Here is a 23,191-nt window from a genome sequence, read left to right on the forward strand (position 1 = left end):
TGGACATTCGATATTGGCTGATATATATATAGCAACAGAGAGTGCGGTGACCGGAAGTATCGACTGGCCTTGACCTTTTTGACATTCAGCTGTTTCCGGTGTTGAAGTGTGTTGGAGTGAGTAGAGATTTCTCCTGATGCAGTGAATTTCCATATACATTCTCCTGTGGTATTGATATCTAATCGTTGGCATTTTTATACTGGCTTTATTTTATTTTGTGTGTTTGCGGTGAATTTCACAGAAGGTGAGTGAATGAACAGTTTGTTTGCAGGCTATGTAGACATTTTTATTGTATCTTTGCAATACAATATTTGCAAGACATCTACTTCTTCAGTTTAGGGTTCAACTCAATGATTTTGTATCGTAAATAATAGGAATAACTTTGGATATAATTTAGTTATTTTAAGCTTCCTTATTTTTGCATCAATTTCAGCGTTGTTTAACGTGGTGCTTATCAAATCACTTTGTTAATTAATAATTATAATATTTTTGGAGAGATTTATTCATTTTTCCTATTTTTTTCCTAGTTTGAATTCATTACAAATTAATATTCCAAATAAATATTCTTAGATGGTCAATTTGAAATAATTTCAGATCTTTTTGTGAAATTTTGCTAACTTTGATAATTTTTTGTTTAGGTTTTCTTTTCGAATTTAATTATATTATAAATTCTTTACATTTTGCATACAGTAGTACTAAACTTTGTTATTGTGGACCTGTACCTTTGCCAAAAAACTGTTTGGACCTAAACATTGGACTTTGACCATTGTATTGTGTTATTACTTTGACTCTTGCTGGACATATGTCCATTTTTGTTTTGATGACTTGACATAAATTTAGATTTCATATTTTTGGAAAACAACGACTTTTTGTTCTATGTTGACTGTGTTATTATTTCTATTTGTTTTTTTGTTGTGGTTTTTTTCCAAAGAATTCCATAATATAGACCCATTATGTTTAAGATTACAGATTTAACATAATATTTTGTCCAGTTATCTTAATAGAAATTACCTTCGGCAGTTTTGAATTTCTTTAATCTCAAGAGCCAAGGAAAGTTATAAATTGTGATTTTTTTATTTGTACTTGGTCGTAGGGAACACTTTGTCATTTCAGGTCATTTCTTACATTATTTTCAGCTTGAGGATATTTGGAGAACTAATTTCTGTACACTTCACATTATTTTCATATATATTTTTAGTACGTTTACAAATTGAGGAGTTTTTCTAGTATTCTATTTATTATCACCATGGTGACGGATGCAAATAGGTTACAAGCCTTGCTTGATGACATGGACGAGAGTCCAGATATGAGTTCACAGGGAAATTTCACAAAGTGATTGTGGAAACTGGCTAATAAAGAATCGGATAAGATAGCTGCAGCAAAACAGGAGTTTGAGGATACCATGACTACCTAGAGAAAGGACAAAGATGACTATAGAGAGTTGCCACGTCATGTTACACATCACCAGAGACCTCGTATCTCTTTGTTCCATGGAGCATCCGATAAGAACATGTGTCTTACGAGCAGTGGAAGTACGAAGTAACTTGTCTGATGGAGGATGGTACACATGAAGAGGAAGAGATTGCTTTAGCTGTTCGGACTTCACTGAAAGGGGAAGCTGTAGGTGTTGCGAGAAGACTTGGTCCAGATCAGACCCTTGATGGACAGTGTATTTGGTGTAGATGAGTCTCGCGAGTCAGTTTTGGAGAAATTTTACAGCGCCTCAGAGAAAGAAGGGGAAGATGTGGCAACTTGGGGCTGTCGGCTGGAAGAGCTGTTGGATATTGCTGACAAAAAGGAGCCACTAGGTACATCAACTATGAAGGAAATGCTGAGATCTAAGTTTTGGAGAAGCTAACAACAACCTCTGAGGGACCTCAGTAGCCATAAGTTGTTCGACACACTCAGGGATTTTGACCGGTTAAGAGGAGCTCTGAGACATATTATTGAATATGACCATCAAGATGTAAAGAAGACTAAGTCAGCAGCCTCAAAGATGGATGTAGCTGCACCGGAACCTGAGGACAAATTTGCAGAGTTGAAAGGTATGATTAACCAGATAGCTCATGATGTTAATGCAATGAAGAACAGGCATCGAGATAAGGACAGAAACCCAAAGAATAGAGGTAATCAGTCTTCTCCCAAACCCAGACAGAATCAGAATGATAGAGAGGAACCTGTCTGCATCTCCAACTTCAATCTCTCACGGATATCCTGGATATAGAGTGTGTAGGAAGCACATCATTGACATATATTGGTTGTATCGAAGCAGTTATCGGCGAGTTACCAGGTATCGGTGAAGCCACAGGATTACTCCTCGTCGTACCTGACAGCCGATATAACAACAGGGTACCAGTGCTTCTCGGAAGCTACATTCTAGTCAATACCTTGAATGGAGTTAGACGGGAAATTGAAACAAGATTTCTCCAGGATATGCATATTGCAACACCCTGGTTTACTACTTTTCGCTGCTTGATGCTGCGCGCCAAAGAGTTACAGAGGAAAGATTGGAGTCTGGCGGTGGTGAAAGCAGTAGGGAACGAGACCATTGTAATACCATCTAACTCTAAGATAACCATTTATGGAGCCATTAACAAGGCAGTCAACCACTTTCCTACTTGTGCCTTAGTTCAACCAGTCCAGTCTAATGTTACACAATATCTTGATATAACCCCTGGATTGATCCATTACGATTTCAGGGAGCAGAGGCATACTATACACATAACTATATCCAATATTACTGTACGTAATATCACCGTACCATCCAGAGCCATCATTGCGTTGGTGCACCCGGTATCAGTGGAAGGTTCACTGGAGGATTATAACGTTCCAGAAGGTGAGTCAGATTTAAGAGATTTACTTAATTTGGATGTTAGTAAACTGAACTGGAAGCAGCGTCAACAGACAGAGGAGTTATTACAGGATTTTGCCGACGTTTTCTCCTCTGGGAGATCTAGATCTCTGTCACTGTAGCTCGACACAGCACCATATTGAGTTGTCGGATCCAACACCTTTCCACCAGAGATTTCTTAGGATACCACCGATAATGTTTGAGGAAGTCCGTGATCATTTTAGACAGCTTGCGGCTTGCGGGGTGAGCAGACGTTCTCATTCGCCATGGTCATCATGACTTGTGTTGTGCTTTCCCGCTGTATAGACTACCGTCAACTGAACCAAAATGCATTAAGAGACGCTTATGCCTTACCCATGATCGAGGACACTCTGAATTCTCTATATGGGTCAAACTCATTTTCAGTCCTGGACATGGAAAGTGGATATCACCAGGTTGAGGTTTTTGAGGAGCATAAGGAACGCACAGCCTTAATTTGCGATAGGTCCTCTAGGACTATGGGAGTTCAATAGGCTGCCGTTTGGTCTCATCAATGCTCCTGCCACGTACCAGAGACTTATGGAGGATTGTTTAGGGGACTACGTCGGGTCAATTTGTTTCATATACTTAGACGAACTCATAATTTTCTCTAGCACATTCGACGAACACTTGGAACGTTTGGAGAAAATACTACAACGACTCCGGGAGCATGGATTAAAACTTTCTCCAAGAAATGTTCCTTATTCCAAAGCAAGGTCAAGTACCTGGTGTTCATTGTCTCAGAAGAAGGAATACATGCGGACCCGGACAAGATCGACAAAGTACGGAACTGGAAGACGCCAGAAAATCCGGAGGATTTGAGACAATTTTTAGGATTTGTCGGCTATTACAGGACCTTTGTCAAATATTTCTTGTCCATAGCAAGGCCTCTTAATGATTTACTGCAAGGAAGAGTACCAAGCCCGGGAAGAAGAAATCCAGTACCCAGCCCATTGAGTGGAAGTGGGAGGGAGCCCAGGAGGAAGCTCTCAAGAAGCTGAAAGAGATGCTCACTTCACCGCCTGTACTTGGATATCCCGACCTAGCAATACCTTTTGAGCTCCACATAGATGCCAGCAGTCTAGGACTTGATGCTGACCTATACCAGAGGCAAGATGGTCTAAAGCGAGTGATCAGTTACGCATGCAGAGGTTTGAGCAAGACAGAAAGGAAATACCCCGCACACAAGCTCGAATTTCTAGCAATAAATTGGGCGATCAGCGACACGTTTGAAGATTTTCTGTGCGATACCCACTTTGATGTCATAACGGACAATCCTCTAACGTATGTGCTTACCAGTTGGACGTAACTTGACAAAGGTGGCTTGCCGCTCTTGCATATTTCCATTTCACTATCAAGTATACTGCGGGACGTAACAACACCGACGCTGACGCTTCGTCAGGCGTTTGCCTGACGAGACGCCGCTAGAAATGGATCACACCTTTGTAGAGGCTATCTACTCGAGCATCTGATCCAGGGATCAGGCGGAAGTGCTGGCCCTGCGCGAATTTGACATTGAAGATGAGGGGATCGAGCAGCTGACATCTCGTGATTGGAGAAGATTTCAGGCACAGGACATTGCCATCCGTCCCTTTATAAGCGAAATACGGGAAAACAGACGACCTTTAAGGAAAGACCTATGCCCAGGACGACAGTCATTACTGAGGAATTGTGGCAATCTCTCCGTGGAGAACGGCATTCTTCACCGCTGTATTAAGCAAGATCAGGAGATCACTATTAGACAGAGATTGTTGCCCACATCCCTGATGCGAAGGGTATTGGAGTCACTCCACAATGATGTTGGACACCCGAGAAGGGATCGCACACTGTCCCTCATAAGGGAACGCTTTTTCAGGCCAGGGATGACTAAGAATGTAGAAGCATGGGTTCAGAAGTGCACTAGATGTATATGTAGGAAGACACCAGCTGCGCAACGAGCACCTTTAGTAAACATCAACACCACATAGCCGTTGGAACTGGTATGCATACATGTATATTTCCTGTCCCTGGAATCATAAAGGGTGGATGCCCTTAAATCCTGGTGCTGACGGATCATTACACCCGATATGCACAGGCATACCCAACCCGTAACCAGTCGGTGAAAACTACTGCAGTTTTTTTTAACAATTGCTTTGTATACTACAGTTTTCCGTAGCGAATACATACAGATCAGGGATCCAACGTTTTAGGGAAACTCATTCAGGAACTTTGCAGGATCACTGGAATAGAGAGATCGAAGACCACCCCATATCACCATATGGGTAATGGGGTTTATGAATGATTCAACAGGACCTCACTGGATATGCCGGGTACAGTGGAGCCCCACCAAAAGTCAGACTGGAGGAAGCATGTGGCCCGTCTAGTGCATGCCTACAATTGTACAACAAACGAGCAGACAGGATATCCTCCATTAACGCTTATGTTCGGAAGACCTCCAAGGCTTCCTTTGGATTTGACCTTTGGGATAACTAGAGGGAAGGAACAAGAATGTCATACAAAGTCTGATGCGGATCTTCGGAGAAGACTCAAGTCTTCGTATGAGCTGGCTAGTAGGACCATGGAAAAAGCAAAGGAATAGCAAAAAGGGCAGTACGACAGAAGGGTGAGGGGAGCGACTGTCGAGATGGGTGACTGTGTACTGGTAAAGAAGCTCGTTCATGAGGGTAAACACAAACTGTCAGACAAATGGGAGGGCACAGTGTATACAGTACAGGACCAACCTGACAAGGACATACCAGTGTTCGTACTCAAGCCGAAGTCGGGTAACGGCCGCATCAGGACCCTACATCGGAATCTATTACTTCCAGTGGGTGACCTAGGAGTGGCCACACCGACACCAGAATCCGACTCAGCAGATAATGAACAGAGTGTTGACCACTCCATGAAGGAGGAAAGCGATGACAACATAGTTATGGTGACCCATCTCGCGGTGGAAGTACCCGGCGCTCCAAGTGCTCAAGATTATGCTAACACAGGCGAGGATCCAGGAGCCTTTGAGTCAGAACGTGACGACGTAGCGGCTGAAGAGGCTGTGGATGGAGGAAACGGCGATGACGATCGGGGATCAATGAGGATGACGTGCATCCCCATCCTGAGGGAGATAGGATAGCCCCAATTGAGGCTGACAGACATTTCCCAAGACCAGTTCCGGTCCCAGTCCCTAGGCGATCCACCCAGACCAAGTTTAAACCCGCATGGCAGGAAACAGGGAAATTTGTGATGAACTTGCGGGCAGAGAAGTCAAAGGCTTGTCAGGGCGACCTATTTACAGGAGCTGGCAAAGGAACGAGCATTGCTGGAAATGCCGGAGCGGCTAATCGATACCATATGCATGTTGACTCTAATTAAGGGAGGAACTATTTAATCAGTACGTATATTTAGTCATGACGTGGAAGTCATTTCTTTTAGATGGGGGAGTATGTAGCTGTGTCAAATTGTTTAAAGGTTGCCGGTAGGTTTTGATTCGTCACTACATGTCTAGTGGGTCGAGCCACCTTAATATATTCGTTCGTCATGTAATTGTGAGTTGTATATCAGTGTGTGCGATACGTATGTACCTGTTTGTCTATGTATGTTATGACACATGACCTGAGACTGACCAATAGAGTTTACTGCCAACAACTTAGGACAAGTGCCATATGTATAACCAGGTATGCACGAGACAAACAGACCTGGGACGTCGGCGGTACAGGTCCTATTAGGTCAGAAATTTCTAGCATTAACAACCTTCGCACAAAAGCTTTGAGGGTATATTTTTGACGGCTTTGAATATTTTTTGCCAAAGAAACCTACCCCTGAGTTTTGGCTTTCATGAAGATGGAAAAAACGAGAACTGTTACATATATAGTCTAAAAGTCAGTGTACGTATTACATATATAGTCTGTCATATATGTATAGTCTATCATATATGTATTACATATTTCTTTTAATTCCACATGAAAGAATGATAATGAATTCGATTTGGGAGCTTTTCTTCATTAAAATAATTCAAATATGTGTTGATACAGTTATATACAGTTACAGTTGTTATTTAACAGTTGTGTAGGAAATTTCTGTAAATGTCTGAACAGTCGGCACACGTAGGTGGTTTTGCTGAAGAAACTAACTCGACCAGTTTTAGTTCGTGAAATTTTATTGACAATAATACTTCGAAATATCGTATAAAACACTATATATGATATAGGACAACTATTGGACGGTATAGTTAACAATCCAGCAAACATGTATATGCTGTATATATATAGTTATACCTCCAGTAAGGAATGGTTCAAATAGACGGAATGAATTGAACGGATATAAATCAAAAACTCATGCTTAATGATAAAACACAATGGAAAGGCCAAAACCATTCATGAGGAAAAACAAAAGAAAAACACATAACCGACTGACAACTACACACAAAACATGAGCTGGTCGGTTGACCTTACAGTAGGGCAACTATATATGGCAGCAGGTACTCTATGACCACATCATTGCTACCAAACCATTTCGTAAGATTGACAACATATATGACTGGCCAGTATGATTTTCTCTATACCGTAAAACACGGCTATAACGGGGACCAACTGCATCAGTTCGTTATATTGATAGTTCGAATTACGAATTTTATTGGGGTTTTTTTTGTTGTTTTTTTTTTGGGGGGGGGGGGGGGGGTTTCGCTGTATAAAAATGTTAAAATAAAAATATATACAAACAAATGCAAATTAAAGGTGATAGGGGTCAGTGCGCTTAATTTTTGGCCCGAACTAAGAACTAAAATTTGTTATTTTTCAGCTTTTCCGGGATAAATTTTAAAGTGCTCCAGTTATAATAATAAGTGAAAACCAAATAAAAATGGCTAATTTCCCGCTTTATTGTGTATTATTTTCCATGTATTGAACATTGTAAAGTGTTAAAGCAAAAATGAATTAGAAACATTCAAAATTGCCAACGCAATGATGGTTTAAGTGAAAACAGTTAAGTCCAAAAATGTGAAATTCGAGCCATGTCCAAAATGCATTTTCTAAATGGCCTCCACATAAAAAGTCTGAAATGTTGACACTTTTTTCAGATACAACCTTGCTATAAAACTGCCAATTGTTAGTTACATATTATAAATGCTTTTTATGCAAGAACGGAACGAGACTCAACGTGACTGAATCCTCAGAAAAGCGGATCATTAAGTGCAACAATATCACACCAAACAGTTACTTAACAGTTACTTAAGTGTAACAATATCCTCACAAACAGTTACTTAAGTTTACAATATCATCACAAACAGTTACTTAAGTATCACGATATCATCACAAACAGTTACTTAAGTATTACAATATCATCACAAACAGTTACTTAAGTATTACAATATCATCACAAACAGTTACTTAAGTATCACAATATCATCACAAACAGTTACTTAAGTATCACAATATCATCACAAACAGTTACTTAAGTATCACAATATCATCACAAACAGTTACTTAAGTAATCACAATATCATCACAAACAGTTACTTAAGTGTAACAAATTACACCAAACAAGTGTAACTACATCATCCACAGACAGGTACGTATCACAGTTGTGTGTCCAGTATATTATCACAGACAGGTACGTATCCCAGTTGTGTGTCCAGTTTATTATCACAGACAGGTACGTATCACAGTTGTGTGTCCAGTACATTATCACAGACAGGTACGTATCACAGTTGTGTGTCCAGTATATTATCACAGACAGGTACGTATCACAGTTGTGTGTCCAGTATATTATCACAGACAGGTACGTATCACAGTTGTGTGTCCAGTATATTATCATAGACAGGTACGTATCACAGTTGTGTGTCCAGTTTATTATCACAGACAGGTACGTATCACAGTTGTGTGTCCAGTATATTATCACAGACAGGTACGTATCACAGTTGTGTGTCCAGTATATTATCATAGACAGGTACGTATCACAGTTGTGTGTCCAGTTTATTATCACAGACAGGTACGTATCACAGTTGTGTGTCCAGTATATTATCACAGACAGGTACGTATCACTGTTTTGTTTCCAGTTTATTATCACAGACAGGTACGTATCACAGTTGTGTGGCCAGTATATTATCACAGACAGGTACGTATCCCAGTTGTGTGTCCAGTATATTATCACAGACAGGTACGTATCACAGTTGTGTGTCCAGTATGTTATCACAGACAGGTACGTATTACTGTTGTGTTTCCAGTTTATTATCACAGACAGGTACGTATCACAGTTGTGTGTCCAGTATATTATCACAGACAGGTACGTATCACAGTTGTGTGTCCAGTAGATGTATTAGCATATACCTCAATCAATATACATTTCAGAGTATACATATTTATATACCTCAAACAATATAAATTTCAGAGTATACATATTTATGTTCCTCAATCAATATTCATCTTAGAGTATACATATTCGTACATGCAACACCAGTTATCAAAGAATATTTATTGTGATCATGACGAGAATATTGGGTTATTTAGAGTTGCTACATTAGAGCTTTGTGTTAGAAGGACGGGATGGTGTAAATGATATACCACAGTGCAACTAGTACATAACGAGATCATAGGCCTACACCAGTATGGTATAAGCACGTTGATGACAACAGCCATTTCAGTTGTATGAATAAGCAGGACACTCTGAAATAAACATAAAAGCTTATCTTACACTGAGCGGTACATAAAGTGTCGATAGAACATCACAAAGGGACGAAACTCTAACAGATCTGATCATAACTACTTACAATAATCACAGTTCGGTGTTGAGACATGAATCTACCTTTTTCCTGTTTTGCACTACGACAATATATATGTAAATATGAACGAAATTCTGCAGTCTTATAACTATATACATATACACACATTTGTTTTTACATTTAGCAAATATTAAGTTACAAGAATGAAAAAATCCAATATAAACATATAGATAATAAGATAAATACCTGTGTTTACATGTCTGGCAACTGTCAGCTATATACTAAAGCTGAGGATCTAAAAATGACAAAAATGCTGCCCTTTACTACCATACAAACCACGAATAAACAAAAGAAATATAACATCACTGACTTTGACAAATATTAAACGTCTTTTAACAGACCTAGTATAGTTTGATTGACGCCATTTGAAATTACCAAAATACTAAATATATCAAATATACTTAATTCTTAAATAACACAAACAATCTGTGTTATAAACATTTATACTAATTCAGCATTACAATAGAAAATAGAAAATAGTCAATTTTAAAGTGTCTTCCTTTACACTTACTAGAAAAACTGACCAAGAATAAATATGACCCCCCGCCAAATCGGGACTGAACAATCAAAGCACAGCAAATAACAATTACATGCAATAAGTGCATAGACTGACCAATTCACCTTATACAAAAAACAAATGATAAATGTTATACGTGAACATGCTGTTAATAACATCACATTGTCTAACACGTAAAAACAAACGAAATGTACACAGTTCATTCTTGTATACAATAAGACATGAAACAGTAGCTCAGCAGAGCCATTAAATTAAAAACCTGTGAAAATATCACAGATTTCATAAGTAATTAAAACAAACAAAAGCAAGAAATCATGCAATGCTGAATACATACAAATAATCACAATAAGTTAGTATATACATGTATAATGTACATAAAAAAGATGGAAGATTACATCGTTACAACAAAACCTTTGTCTTTTAGGAAGGATATCTATAGCATCCGGAATTTTATCAGTAAAACACGAACCTATTCATAAACTATACGTTTTATATGGCTTCTTATCCACTTCATGTTGTATGTTAATATCAAAACAAAAACTCCGAACGTTTTCATAATCATAGTTTCGATACGTCGACGACATACGCTAAGTGATATATGTTGGCATTTAATTGTTCTTCCTTGTATGTAACACAAAGTAATCCACTTTTACCGCGGATCCTCGGTGATATCAGATATAAGGATATGTATTTACCGTCGCATACACTGAACAAAGAACATTTGTGCTATTACTGCGACAAACAAGGTAAATATAGATAAAACAGTATACAGTCAGATAAATTATATGAATACATATATGTGTAACAAGTATCACAGAATAATCTTATGGATTAAATATGGATGTACTACACAAATAAAAGCAGTATATATCTAGAGAACCAAATATCACAGATGGCAGAAATTGAAATTAGAAATAGAAAATGATAAATTTTGAAAACTGGTATATATTACACAAGTACATTATGTATAACTATCAATTAATGTCCATTCACTCCCACGTCATTGACGGACGGGTGGATTGCGCAAAGTCTGTAAGATCCGTACTGTCTGTATAAATTTTACCGAATGCTAATCTAACCTCCTTAAACGCCCCATATTGTCGGTCATATACATCAGTACATACATATATTTGTTTTTCAAACATTTTAAACCTGTAAACACAAGCTGATGACGTGATAAGAGTTGTCCCCTTGAATCATCAGCACACGTGAAATGCTATGTAAGATAGATAGGCAAACTCTATCCAAAATGGCGAGATATGAAAGTAAAATTGTGTGTCATGATTGCTGATAAAGGATTAAACCAGGCAAATGGCTTAACTATATCTAATAATCAAAATGTTATGAACACACATGCAGCAAGGAAGGTATTTCGTATAAAAAAAACCCACATTTCTGTAAAATCATAGATAAAAAAGGATTAAAGACAGAAAGTAAACATGGCACAAAAAAAAGTAAATATTTATCCATAATTATAAATTTAATACATGACAATATTTGACTTTATTATACATGAAGATATATATTTTCGGCTAAGTGACTTGATGCGAGATATCGTGACTTCGGTGCAAAAAACAGGCACGATTTAAAATATCTTCCACAATATTTATTTCCTTTAGTTAAAATTAACTTCTATTGTGTTACGAAAACACCCCAGCAAAATCATGTTATCAATCAACTCGTGCAAATAAGTTATCTATCATAATTCCTGACACTTTTACTGAAAACAGATATCTTATGTGTAGTAAGTGTGTTGAGTACTGATATATAAAGTGAGTACTGATATCTAAAGTGAGTAGCTGATATCTAAATGAGTACTGATATCTAAAGTGAGTAGCTGATATCTAAAGTGAGACCTCGGAGAGAGATTCTAAGACAGAGCCTGTAGGTTCACTGTTGTTAGTATTTATTGCACCTTTTTGTCCAGACGCTAGAACGGTTTCATCCACTGGTGATATGGTCGAGTCGGGCTGATTTATTGATGGCGTATATACATAGACCCAAAAGTACCCCCTACAACACAGAAATTAATCCAAAGTACGTTCTATAAACAAATGGCTATATTTATAAATAGTTATAGAAGTGCGGTCTATAAACAAACGACTAATGTTATTTAAATACTTATATAAGTACGCTCTAAAACAAACGACTACATTCATAAATAGTTATAGAAGTACGCTTTAAAAACAAACGACTATATCTATGAATAGCTATACAAGTACGCTCTTTAAACAAACGACTATATTTATGGATAGTTATAGAAGTACGTTCATTAAACAAACGACTAATGTTATATGAATAGTTATAGAAGTACGCTAAAAAAAGACAATATTGATGAATAGTTATAGCTAGAAGTACGCTCCATAAACAATCGACTATATTTATAAATAGTTATAGAAGTACGTGTTATAAACAAACGACTAATTTTATATAAATAGCTATACAAGTACGCTATATAAATACACCTCGAATGAAATATAAATATTTCTGAAATATTGCATTGGAAATTTATTTACTGGATAACAGGCCGATGACGTCACAAAAAGTTATACTTTTCGCCTGAGGATGTGCTTATTTACATAAAAGTACTCACCACAAGACACAAATGTGCAATGTTGAGACCGATGAACACTCCGCACAATTCGTACAGTCTTGATACATATGTCCTGCAGAACTGTAAATATATATATATTTATAAAGTTTGTATTTTTAAAACAAGGATGTGTTAGCTACTTTTTAATTGTTGTGTTTATAAAAATATGTATGTATTAATTACTTTTTAAAGTCTGTGTTTTTCAAAACAGGAATGTGTTAATTAGTATTTAAAGTTTCTGTTTTTAAACCAAGAATGTGTTTATTACTATCTAATGTGTTTGTTTATAGAAAAACAAGCATGCGTTTAATACCTTGTTTATTACCATTAAAGTTTATTTACTGATAGTGAACAAAACAGTTTATGTACCGATAGTGAACAAAACAGTTTATATACTGACAGTGTACAAAACAGTTTATATACTGATAGTGAACAGAACAGTTTATATACTGATAGTGTACAAAAACAGTTTATATACTGACAGTGTACAAAACAGTTTATATCTTGATAGTGTACAAAACAGTTTATATACTGATAGTGTACAAAACAGTTTATATACTGATAGTGTTAAAACAGTTTATATACTGACAGTGTACAAAAACAGTTTATATCATGATAGTGTACAAAACAGTTTATATACTGACAGTGTACAAAACAGTTTATATACTGACAGTGTACAAAACAGTTTAGATCCTGACAGTGTACAAAACAGTTTATATCTTGATAGTGTACAAAACAGTTTATATACTGATAGTGTACAAAACAGTTTATATACTGATAGTGTTAAAACAGTTTATATACTGATAGTGTATAAAAAACAGTTTATATACTGACAGTGTACAAAAACGGTTTATATACTGACAGTGTACAAAACAGTTTATATACTGACAGTGTACAAAAACAGTTTATATACTGATAGTGTATAAAAAACAGTTTATATCCTGATAGTGTACAAAACAGTTTATATACTGATAGTGTTAAAACAGTTTATATACTGACAGTGTACAAAACAGTTTATATACTGACAGTGTACAAAAACGGTTTATATACTGATAGTGTACAAAAACAGTTTATATACTGATAGTGTACAAAAAACAGTTTAAATACCGACAGTGTACAAAAAACAGTTTATATCCTGATAGTGTACAAAAACGGTTTATATACTGATAGTGTACAAAACAGTTTATATCATGATAGTGAACAAAAAACAGTTTATATCCTGATAGTGAACAAAAAACAGTTTAAATACCGACAGTGTACAAAAAACAGTTTATATACTGATAGTGTACAAAAACAGTTTATATACTGACAGTGTACAAAAACGGTTTATATACTTATAGTGTACAAAACAGTTTATATCATGATAGTGTACAAAAAACAGTTTATATCCTGATAGTGTACAAAAACGGTTTATATACTGATAGTGTACAAAACAGTTTATATCATGATAGTGTACAAAAACAGTTTATATACTGACAGTGTACAAAACAGTTTATATCATGATAGTGTACAAAACAGTTTATATACTGACAGTGTACAAACCAGTTTATATCATGATAGTGTACAAAACAGTTTATATACGGACAGTGTACAAAACTGTTTATATCCTGATAGTGTACAAAACAGTTTATATACTGATAGTGTACAAAACAGTTTATATATTGATAGTGTTAAAACAGTTTATATACTGACAGTGTACAAAACTGTTTATATCCTGATAGTGTACAAAACAGTTTATATACTGATAGTGTACAAAACAGTTTATATACTGACAGTGTACAAAACAGTTTATATCTTGATAGTGTACAAAACAGTTTATATCCTGATAGTGTACAAAACAGTTTATATACTGACAGTGTACAAAACAGTTTATATACTGACAATGTACAAAACAGTTTATATCCTGATAGTGTACAAAACAGTTTATATATTGATAGTGTACAAAACAGTTTATATACTGACAGTGTACAAAACTGTTTATATCCTGATAGTGTACAAAACAGTTTATATACTGATAGTGAACAGAACAGTTTATATACTGACAGTGTACAAAACAGTTTATATATTGATAGTGTACAAAACAGTTTATATACTGATAGTGTACAAAACAGTTTATATACTGATAGTGTACAAAACAGTTTATATACTGATAGTGTAGTGTACAAAACAGTTTATATACTGATAGTGTACAAAACAGTTTATATACTGACAGTGTACAAAACAGTTTATATCTTGATAGTGTACAAAACAGTTTATATCCTGATAGTGAACAAAAAACAGTTTAAATACCGACAGTGTACAAAAAACAGTTTATATACTGATAGTGTACAAAAACAGTTTATATACTGACAGTGTACAAAAACGGTTTATATACTGATAGTGTACAAAACAGTTTATATCATGATAGTGTACAAAAAACAGTTTATATCCTGATAGTGTACAAAAACGGTTTATATACTGATAGTATACAAAACAGTTTATATCATGATAGTGTACAAAAACAGTTTATATACTGACAGTGTACAAAAACAGTTTATATGCTGACAGTGTACAAAACAGTTTATATACTGACAGTGTACAAAACAGTTTATATACTGATAGTGTACAAACAGTTTATATACTGATAGTGTACAAAACAGTTTATATACTGATAGTGTACAAAAACAGTTTATATCCTGATAGTGTACAAAACAGTTTATATACTGACAGTGTACAAAAAACAGTTTATATGCTGACAGTGTACAAAACAGTTTATATCCTGATAGTGTACAAAAACAGTTTATATACTGACAGTGTACAAAACAGTTTATATACTGATAGTGTACAAAACAGTTTATATCATGACAGTGTACAAAACAGTTTATATATTGATAGTGTACAAAACAGTTTATATCATGATAGTGTACAAAACAGTTTATATCATGACAGTGTACAAAACAGTTTATATACTGACAGTGTACAAAACAGTTTATATCATGATAGTGTACAAAACAGTTTATATATGGATAGTGTTAAAACAGTTTATATACTGACAGTGTACAAAACAGTTTATATATTGATAGTGTACAAAACAGTTTATATACTGATAGTGTACAAAACAGTTTATATACTGATAGTGTACAAAACAGTTTATATACTGATAGTGTACAAAACAGTTTATATACTGATAGTGTACAAAACAGTTTATATACTGATAGTGTACAAAACAGTTTATATACTGATAGTGTACAAAAACGGTTTATATACTGACAGTGTACAAAACAGTTTATATACTGACAGTGTACAAAACAGTTTATATCCTGATAGTGTACAAAACAGTTTATATATTGATAGTGTACAAAACAGTTTATATACTGATAGTGTACAAAACAGTTTATGTACTGATAGTGTACAAAAACGGTTTATATACTGACAGTGTACAAAACAGTTTATATACTGACAGTGTACAAAACAGTTTATATACTGATAGTGTACAAAACAGTTTATATCTTGATAGTGTACAAAACAGTTGATATACTGATAGTGTACAAAAACAGTTTATATACTGACAGTGTACAAAACAGTTTATATACTGATAGTGTACAAAACGGTTTATATCCTGATAGTGTACAAAAAACAGTTTATATGCTGGTGATGTACAAGAGTAGTTCATTAAATGATAGAGATAAAGAACTGTTTATATACAAAAATAGTTTTATCCTAGTACTAAAGCATTACCTACCGTTGATGACGATGAACACGTATATGCCTGGAACAGGAAACAGAACAAATATTTTCAGGAGGTTAACACATGGGAGAAGGTAGATTTTTGTCCTAAATGTGGTGTGTATTTATCCCAGAGTGACTGAAGAATAACCTTCCTGACCAAATAGTGTCATCATTTTGCAATAAAGATGCATATGTCAACTGAAAGCGTATTATTCTTGTTTTGTAATAGATACGAGCTATAAAGTCTAAATAAATCGACATAGTTGTGCTCAGATAAACTGTACAAAACCAACACAATGATAGTCTTCGGATCTTTCTGATAACTTCTGTCACTTGAGTGATATATATGTACCTTGTTTAGCCATTCAGATACCAATCCTGTCGTTACAATGTCAGAGATAAGGATGCATCCCAGTAGACCACAAACCTGTACACAAACAAGTAAATACAGCAATACAACTAAGATATAAATATGTATGGTAGAATATAACAAGTAATTACAGCAACACAACTAAGATATCAAATATGTATGGTAGAACATAACAAGTAAATACAGCAATACAACTAAGATATCAAATATGTATGGTAGAATATAACAAGTAAATACAGCAATACAACTAAGATATCAAATATGTATGGTAGAATATAACAAGTAAATACAGCAATACAACTAAGATATCAAATATGTATGGTAGAATATAACAAGTAAATACAGCAATACAACTAAGATATCAAATATGTATGGTAGAATATAACAAGTAAATACAGCAATACAACTAACATATCAAATATGTATGGTAGAATATAACAAGTAAATACAGCAATACAACTAACATATCAAATATGTATGGTAGAATATAACAAGTAAATACAGCAATACAACTAACATATCAAATATGTATGGTAGAATATAACAAGTAAATACAGCAATACAACTAAGATATCAAATATGTATGGTAGAATATAACAAGTAAATACAGCAATACACTTAGATATCAAATATGTATGGTAGAATATAACAAGTAAATACAGCCATACAACTAAGATATCAAATATGTATGGTAGAATATAACAAGTAAATACAGCAATACACTTAGATATCAAATATGTATGGTAGAATATAACAAGTAAATACAGCAATGCAACTAAGATATCAAATATGTATGGTAGAATATAACAAGTAAATACAGCAATACAACTAAGATATCAAATATGTATGGTAGAATATAACAAAAACTATGAGATACAATTTCGATAATCATAACAAGAGACTGTTATTGCGTACTCAGATAAAACATTCGAAGGTATTGTATTTAAATAAACGATTTCATCTACAACAAAGTGGTGGTTGGATTCAATGTTCAGGACGTAACTCAATGGTCAAGGTGTAGGTCAAAGGTTAAGGAGTGACTGAAAAGTTTGATTCAAAGGTTAGGGTGTGATGCAAAGGTAAAGGTTTAACTCAAAGGTTAATGTTTGATTCATTGGTTAATTTGTGACTCATGATGGGTTGAGGTTTGACGCATGGGTTAATGTGTGACTCATGTGTTTATGTGTGACTCATGGCTTAATGTGTGACTCATGGGTTAACGTATGACGCAAGGTTTAACGTATGAGTAGTGAGTTAAGATGTGACTCATGGGTAATGTGTGACTCATAGGTTAAGGTGTGACTCCTTTATTAGATCTGACTCATAAGTTAAGGTGTGACTCATAGGTTAAGTGAAGACTCATGGGTTAAGGTGTGATTCTTAACTAGGTGTAACTCATAAGTTAAGGTGTGACTCAAAGGTTAATTTGCGACTCATGGGTTAATGTGTGACTTCTTAACTAGGTGTGACTCATTGATTAAAGTTTGACTCATAAGTACAGTAATGTAGACTTTAATGATGTATCTCAGATATGTATTGATCATGGTTAGGGTGAGAGCTAGCAATATAAAACTTCCGTACGAAACTTTCTACTGCTGTTGCCTCTGAAATATACTTACAATATAGAGAAATGTTTTGCGTTGTTTGTTGACGACGTTAAGTATTATGATGATGGTGATTATTTGGAAGACAGCTATTACCAGTCCCATAACTAGCAAGGTGACCAGGATACGCCAGAAGTACTCGTCATCGTATTCCAGTCCAAGTTCTGTTCGGAACGTTCCATGGAGATATCCAGTCTCTTCTATCGTCTGTAGTAAAATACTTATCCAAACAGCTATCTCCCAAACCTTACATGAAATTAAAAAAAAAAAAGTATCAGCCCTTCGTACGGAATAGGATAATACAGTCCGGAATAAATTACAGTAGTATATGTCAGTATGATGCATAAAACTTAATAATACAACTTTAGACGATCCGAACCTTCATCATTTGTACGGAGTAATAATACAATACCTATATTGTACCACCTAACAATTCACAATCATATCCTTCCACACGTTTCGTGTTTGTTTATAATTCTTTGAACACACATGAAAAGAAATACTACAGCGTCCTTATGTATGTTTTCTACGCCTTCTACATACAACTACACAACACAAATATATGTGTTATACGCCCTCTACATACAATTACACCACACAAATATATGTGTTATACACCATCTACATACAACTACACCACACAATGATATGTGTTATACGCCCTCCAAATACAACTACACTACACAAATATATATTATACACCCTCTACATACAACTACACAACACAAATATATGGGTTATACACCCTCTACATACAACTACACCACACAAATATGTGTTATACGCCCTCTACATATAACTACACCACACAAATATATATTATACACCCTCTACATACAACTACACCACACAAAGATATGTGTTATACGCCCTCTACATACAACTACACCACACAAATATATGTGTTATACGCCCTCTACATACAACTACACCACACAAATATATATGTTATACGCCCTATACATACAACTACACCACACATATATAACTGTTATACGCCCTCTACATACAACTACACAACACAAATATATATGTTATACGCCCTCTACATACAACTACACCACACTAATATATGTGTTATATACCCTCTAAATACAACTACACCACACAAATATATATGTTATAATCCCTCTACATACAACTACACCACACAAAGATATGTGTTATACGCCCTCTACATACAACTACACCACACAAATATATGTGTTATACTCCCTCTACATACAGCTACACCACACAAAGATATGTGTTATACGCCCTCTACATACAACTACACCACACAAATATATGTGTTATACTCCCTCTACATACAGCTACACCACACAAATATATGTGTTATACGCCCTCTACATAAAACTACACCACACAAATATATATGTTATACGCCCTCTACATACAACTACACCACACAAATATATGTGTTATACGCCCTCTACATACAACTACACCACACAAATATATATGTTATACGCCCTCTACATACAACTACATCACACAAATATATGTGTTATACGCCCTCTACATACAACTACACCACACAAATATATGTGTTATATACTCTCTACATACAACTACACCACACAAATATATGTGTTATACGCCCTCTACATACAACTACACCACACAAATATATGTGTTATATACTCTCTACATACAACTACACCACACAAATATATGTGTTATACGCCCTCTACATACAACTACGCCACACAAATATATATGTTATACGCCCTCTACATACAACTACACCACACAGATATAACTGTTATACGCCCTCTACATACAACTACACCACACAAATATATGTGTTATATACCCTCTACATACAACTACACCACACAAATATATATGTTATACGCCCTCTACATACAACTACACCACACAAATATATATGTTATACACCCTCTACATACAACTACACCACACAAATATATGTGTTATACGCCCTCTACATACAACTACACCACAAATATATATGTTATACGCCCTCTACATACAACTACACCACACAAATATATGTGTTATACGCCCTCTACATACAACTACACCACACAAATATATGTGTTATATACCCTCTACATACAACTACACCACACATATATAACTGTTATACGCCCTCTACATAAAACTACACCACACAAATATATATGTTATACGCCCTCTACATACAACTACACCACACAAATATATATGTTATACTCCCTCTACATACAACTACACCACACAAATATATATGTTATATACCCTCTACATACAACTACACCACACAAATATAACTGTTATACGCCCTCTACATACAACTACTCCACACAAATATATGTGTTATACGTCCTCTACATACAACTACACCACACAAATATATATGTTATACGCCCTCTACATACAACTACACCACACAAATATATATGTTATACACCCTCTACATACAACTACACCACACAAAGATATATGTTATATACCCTCTACATACAACTACATCACAAATATATGTTATACGCCCTCTACATACAACTACACCACACAAAGATATATGTTATATACCCTCTACATACAACTACATCACAAATATATATGTTATACGCCCTCTACATACAACTACTCCACACAAATATATGTGTTATACGTCCTCTACATACAACTACACCACACAAATATATATGTTATACGCCCTCTACATACAACTACACCACACAAATATATATGTTATACGCCCTCTACATACAACTACACCACACAAATATATATGTTATACGCCCTCTACATACAACTATTCCACACAAATATATCTGTTATACGCCCTCTACATACAACTACACCACACAAATATATGTGTTATACGCCCTCTACATACAACTACACACAAATATATGTGTTATTCGCCCTCTACATACAACTACACCACACAAATATATATGTTATACGCCCTCTACATACAACTACACCACACAAATATATGTGTTATACGCCCTCTACATACAACTACACCACACAAATATATGTGTTATACGCCCTCTACATACAACTACACACAAATATATGTGTTATACGCCCTCTACATACAACTACACCACACAAATATATATGTTATACGCCCTCTACATACAACTACACCACACAAATATATGTGTTATACGCCCTCTACATACAACTACACCACACAAATATATGTGTTATACGCCCTCTACATACAACTACACCACACACATATATCTGTTATACGCCCTCTACATACAACTACACCACACACATATATGTGTTATATACCCTCTACATACAACTACACCACACAAATATATGTGTTATACGCCCTCTACATACAACTACACCACACAAATATATATGTTATACGCCCTCTACATACAACTACACCACACAAATATATGTGTTATATACCCTCTACATACAACTACACCAACAAATATATGTGTTAAACGCCCTCTACATACAATTACACCACACAAATATATGTGTTATACGCCCTCTACATACAACTACATCACACAGATATAACTGTTATACACCCTCTACATACAACTACACCACACAAATATATGTGTTATACGCCCTCTACATACAACTACACCACACAAATATATGTGTTATATACCCTCTACATACAACTACACCAACAAATATATGTGTTAAACGCCCTCTACATACAACTACACCACACAAATATATGTGTTATACGCCCTCTACATACAACTACACCACACAAATATATATGTTATACGCCCTCTACATACAACTACACCACACAAATATATATGTTATACGCCCTCTACATACAACTACACCACACAAATATATGTGTTATACACCCTCTACATACAACTACACCACACAAATATATATGTTATACGCCCTGTACATACAACTACACCACACAAATATATATGTTATACGCCCTCTACATACAACTACACCACACAAATATATATGTTATACGCCCTCTACATACAACTACACCAGACAAATATATGTGTTATACGCCCTCTACATACAACTACACTACACAAATATATGTGTTATACGCCCTCTACATACAACTACACCACACAAATATATGTGTTATACGCCCTCTACATACAACTACACCACACAGATATATATGTGTTATACACCCTCCACATACAACTACACCACAAAGATATGTGCTACAATGAAATCAACTGTATGTAACATGCTATATTTAAATTCCCCGACAAGGATCGAACCTGCCTACCGAAGTCAACCGCTGGTTCGTCACCGATGTAACATATACAAGCAGCATGTAAATAATTAATTGAAGTCCCTAAAACAACATACCACAAGGAAACAGGAGAGACAAAAAAATCCTAGGGCGGGCTTGTTTATTTGACCGGAATCTGTTCTGAAACGTCTGAAATTAAAACATTGTTATTAGATGACGATACATAGATAAGACCGTTTATCTCAGGTCTGTGACTTCCTTTACTTATATCAACTATGTATGTTTGTTACGTAGAGGTATATCCGCCTCAGAATCAGTAGTATGGATATGGAAGGGCCAATTAGTCAAGTGTGTATGTTTGGTCTGTGTCACCCATTTGCTACTAATACAATTCTATATTTGATCTTTGTTATATATGTGGCTGCTTAGCTCAATGTCTAGTCATTTTGACGAAAGTAGGCAATCTTAGTGGCCGTCCAACTCAACAAATTTCTATATATATCATGAATCCAGCTGTCTTGCCCATTCAGACAACAAGAGGCCCAGGGCCAACATCTAGTTTTAAAAAAAAGAATTTTATTTTAAAA

General features: G+C 35.3%; 1 long non-coding RNA gene across 1 annotated transcript; it reads right to left on the minus strand.

The window, feature by feature from the left end:
* Positions 1 to 7,512: 7,512 nt before the first annotated feature.
* On the minus strand, positions 7,513 to 22,806 carry LOC117344206. Its single transcript, XR_004536127.1, has 8 exons — positions 22,721 to 22,806; positions 18,428 to 18,658; positions 16,791 to 16,865; positions 16,452 to 16,478; positions 12,731 to 12,811; positions 12,053 to 12,150; positions 9,807 to 9,855; positions 7,513 to 9,504 (listed from the first exon to the last, which is right to left on the minus strand). It is a non-coding gene; the product is annotated as an uncharacterized LOC117344206 (long non-coding RNA).
* Between the last annotated feature and the right edge of the window lie 385 nt (positions 22,807 to 23,191).

This window comes from Pecten maximus, chromosome 2 (genome assembly GCF_902652985.1).
Source record: "Pecten maximus chromosome 2, xPecMax1.1, whole genome shotgun sequence".
NCBI classification, from domain to species: Eukaryota; Metazoa; Mollusca; class Bivalvia; order Pectinida; family Pectinidae; genus Pecten; species Pecten maximus.